Below are 5,016 nucleotides of genomic sequence, written 5' to 3'. Positions count from 1 at the left end.
GAAGCTATGGCATTAGCATTATTTATTGGGAGGGTTTCTGAATCACTCACATACCATAAAAACACTCAATATCACCCCAAAGATGCAGTGTGACCTCAGAAGTGAAAAGGCTTTATGCCCAAAGTCATCTTCTGCTGAAAACATCCAATGACACATTGTCAAATGACAGGAAGTCCGCGTGGAGACTGGTAATCTTTGCCTTGCAGCAGCATGGTGGCATCATGGAGGTTTCCTAGTCAGTGAAAATCTAGGGAAAACACAAGCCACATCTGCTGTGGTTTCTTTTCAGTCTATGTACAGTTCCTGTACCTGTACCTGTACTGTTCTCCCACATCTGCACTGCAAACAGGGTGATGTTACCTGCATCATTTGTGGTGTCACAGCTGTTACTGGGGAGCTGCTAATCCATTCCCTTCAGTTTTGGTGTCCTTGCAGTAGTACCCATTCCAGCGTGGATTTCAGATACCATTTTCAAATACTCTTGAGCAAAGTTCAACAGCAACTTTTTGTCATGTAATATTTTGCTAACCTCTATGACTTAAGGAGCAGTGGAAATCAATTTTTTGCCTCAATGAACAGTTTGGGAGGGGTATGTGTGAAGAAATGCTATGGCTCCTATGACCACAAGGAATGAAAAAGCATCTTTTATCTCTTTGTATCAGTATAGCTTGCTCACTAGGTCTGTGAGAATAGGAAGGGCTGTTTCTTGTAGTGATACCTGAGTGACAGTATCTCTTTTTTCCCTCCTGTCTATAAGCCTTTGGCTTGGCCCCTTACTCTTGATGTGAGCAATTATGATGTACCTCCTATTACACATCTGATTTAGCATTAAGAACTTAATTTCCCAGCAGTGCATCTAATCTTTAAACATAGTTATTTTTCTTCTTTTTTTGGATGAAATTTACTACCCGCAGTGAATTCTGTGCGGAACTGGTAAGACTTAGACAGTTAACCTGCCAGCTGCACTAACAAATCAGATAGTTTGACATCTAGTCCAGACTATTAGTTCCTGCAATGAACTGACAACATGAAACCACAGATGGAAGGATTTGGTGTTGAAAAATTTTACCTGCCAAATTGGAGGCTATGTTGTCCTCTCAGAAGAGACAGCCCGTTCTGGGATGCCTCTTTGAGAAGCAGAATGTGGCAGCTGTTTCACTTTGTACAGCAACATGACACAGTGTTATAGGAAAGAAAATACAGAAAATTATCTTAGTTGATTGAAATTAAGCCAGATGACAGTGTGCCATACCACAGCCACTCAATTACATACATTGAATGTAGATAAAGTTGTAGTTACCCATAATGGAATCTGGCCAGAAGACAACATCATGAGTTTTTCCAAGACACTAAAGGATTTCCACTGACCAAAAGTTTAACATGTTGGCAGATAATAGCTAGGTTGAAGGCCGTTTGGGGATAATGAAAATAGATCATAAATGTCACTGTAGATAGCATATGGCAGTAAGCCACTGCAATATAATTGATCAAACTTCTATCTCTTTGAAAGGAATGACGACCATTTCACTGTCAAATAATCCCCATTCAGCAAAAATTCCTGCAGACATACGTCATTCAAATTACCCAAACCTCTGATACGATGACTACAAGGAAGCTGTGCAGTGAACTTTGTGAGGCTGTAGTTTGTTTTTATATTGCCTTCTTTTTTATTAAAAGGTATGCTCTTAAATACTATGCATTGTTGTAGAGAAAATGATTACCAACTGAAGGTGTAAACTTCACTGGTTTGTAATAAAGCCCTTGCTATATTCCACCCCACATCCTCTGCCTTTAAATCAATTACATCTGCTGTCAAGAGCTGCATTAGCCCTTTTGCAAACTGTGTAACAGCAAAGAATAACATTCAATCAGACGTTAGAAAATTTCATAAACTTCTCAAATATTGAGACATGAACCTGAACATATTCTAGAGTCAAGAGAGTATTCTGAAGTGAAGACTGTGCTCTGACTTTGAAAATCTGGGCCATATCTTACTGCTTAGGGTCCAGCCCATATACGTACCACTGAGCTAAAAATTGTCTTTGCACTTACTAGGTCAACAACAACATTTTTACTGTGCAGCAAAATATGGATGTTTTGGAGACTGAAAGCAAATTAAAACCTTCATGCAAAGGATTATTTTTAATCATGGAAAATTTCACAAATTCAGCTAAATATTAAGGAACAGTGACTGACCCTTTATTCCAAAGGCAGCCTCTCTTAAATATTTCTTTTTATTCAACAATACTCTCAGGCTGGACCTGTTTTCATTTTTATTTTATTTAAGGTTTAATTGACCCTCTTTAGGGCTTGATCCAAAGCCCACTGAAACACTCCCCTTGACATCAAAGGATTTTGGACCAAGTCCTTAATGAATGCAAGCACAAATGTTCTAAAATGAGAAACGAATATTTCTCTGCTTCTGACATGAACTATTTTTAGCGCTGCGAGGTCAGATAGTGGATTTTGGCATAAGAATAAGTTTGATATAGATACTTCTCTAGGCAGAAGCAGAAGCAGTATTGTATTTTACAATACAGCATAAATACAAATACAGATGCTTGTCTGGGGATCAGAGTACATAGACAGACACATACATGCATAGATCCATTAATAGTGAATGTGTGTTAATTTACTTTAACATATTAATAAACCACTGCTTCTTCTTGAAAATTGTCTTTGGAGTTTGGTAACCAAGATTTGTGCTCTAGATCAGCTTCATTGTGTGACCTACTATATGACCTTTGATCAGAATTTAAAACCGGGGTGTGCACCTATGGACAGATCAATATCTAGTGAGCAAGGTGCCCTGACAAATCACTTTCCTGTATTCTAGAGGCTGGTAAATGAGATTGGGGCTGTAAAATGTGGGGTAATGGTATACAGTAGATTTTTAGGCATCATAGCTGATAGCCCATAGCACAAAATAATGATAACCTCCCCACTTGGAAAGAAATACGTAAGCTTTGATCCCACTCTGACTGCCTTTTCTGAAAGGAAATATAATCTGGCAGATACAGAAATAAACTCTTGCTTCCCGAAAAGGTCTTCTAGGTGTCCTTAGAAGTATGATAACTGTGGAAAGAATGAGATGGGTTCTCATTTCTGTGAACCTTTCACCTCCAGGCTCCCCTCTTCTGCATGGCTACAGTCAGCCTCTGTGTGGTCTCAGGGTGGGAGGAGGAGGAGGTGGATGGGTTCCAACTTGCAAACCTGGCATTCAATCAGACTACCAATCAAAAAAACATTTCCATTTGCTTAGGAGAGCGTATGTGTATGTTAGAACGACCTTCCAGGCCCTTTCCCTCACGCAAGGCTTTGCTGCCTGCCTCAGAGGTAAGAAGAGAGCCTATTACCCTGTCTAATGAACTCCTATGGGGCTCTTGTGAGTCATGGTTGTTTCTTCCACGACCCTTTTTTTCATCTGCATCTGTGAGATCCCAGTAGTCTAAAGGAGACCACACTGAGTAGGAAGTACAGGGGGTTTTTCCCCAGGGTAGAGACATGTCTATCGAGGGAAAAGCCCACTTCCATGCTGAAATTCTGGCTCTAGGACTCTGACTCGAATTGCATGAGCTGTGGAGACAGTTTGAGTTCACCCCGAAGAAGAAGGTTTTGTGGAATGCTTTATCCATCATCTGTGCCCGAAATGCACCCTCCCCCACCTTGGAAGAAAAAGCAGAATTTGTGGCTAAAAAGGCCTGAAGTTTTATGGAGTTTCCATGGGCCAAGTGTACTGAAAGATTGAATATATAGATTTGAGTAATGTGTGGGAGCAGGAAGAATACAAAAAAAGATATATTTACATAGTTCAGGAAAGATGGAAGAGATGGAAAAGCAAAAAAAAAAAAAAAAAAATCAAAAGAGCTGAAATAGCAAATAAGCTCCATTATTAATATAAGCAACTACTATCCCCTGGAGTGTAGATAAGCTTGTTGTACTAAGCAGTCTTTTCAGATTTAGACACGAAACCACATAAACAAAACCCAGAGCCATAATTAGGGGCAGAGCTCCACCACAGCATTAGATATGTTGATCTCTTGGAATGGGAAGGACTGGTCTTCTCTGGGGTAGAGGATACCACTCAGGCTTCCCCCAAGGTAGTCGTGCTCTGCTTAAAAAGCCCCATCCACTGCCACGAATTATTTCTGGAGCTGAATAAAACATATGTAAGTAAAATACGTTATATGAAAACACGTGTTGCAAATCATTTCAGACCTTAGTTTATTAGGGCACCTGCCTCCTCTGTGGGATCGTTAGTTTGATAATGGGACGTAGGTATTTCTTGGCCTTGCACTGAGGCAAAAATTGGGAAGAAGGGAGGCTGCGGCCCCAGGCAAAGGTCAGAGCCCCGCGCAGGGCGGCGGAGCGCTCCCAGCCGCCGGCGGAACCCGCGCCCGGGCGGGCGGAGGAGGGGGCCGGGGCGCGGGGCGGGGCGGGCACCAGGGGCGCTGGCAGCACTGGGAGCACTGGAGGAGGCCGCCCTCCAGGGAAAATTAAAAAAAGCCACTGTTACATCGTCCGGTGCCAGCGAGCCGTTAGGACTTTTAGACAGCCACCACATCGCAACGAGCTTAGAAAACAAAATAAAAATCACTGTAGTCATTTTGACAGTGGGACGGATTCCTTGAAGGGCTCCCGTGTTATCCTTGTGTTTCCCAGAGCTTCCAAACGAAGCCAGTGGCGAAGCGCCGTGGGCTAGAGGCGCACCAGCGGGAAGCGTCCGCGTGTCCGCGGAGGATCCGTGTGCCGGTGTCCCCCCGGCCCCGGCCCCGCTGCCCCGCGGCGAGAAAAAAAAACACTCGAGGGCGAGAAAAAACCACTGAGACACGGCGCCTTTGAAGGAATCCCTGCAAGCAGAGCCGGGAGCGGGCGGGCAGCGCCTCAGGCCCGTGAAACCCGGGTGGCGCAGCCTGAAGAAGGCAGCGCGGCAGGCGCAGAAGCGCGGCGGATGCCCGCTCCCAGGTGAGGCGCTCCCCCCCGCCGCCGCCGCCGGCCGGAGCGGAGCGGGGACCG

This window comes from Athene noctua, chromosome 2 (assembly GCF_965140245.1).
Source record: "Athene noctua chromosome 2, bAthNoc1.hap1.1, whole genome shotgun sequence".
Lineage (NCBI taxonomy): Eukaryota > Metazoa > Chordata > Aves > Strigiformes > Strigidae > Athene > Athene noctua.
Note: the sequence above shows the minus strand (reverse complement) of the source record.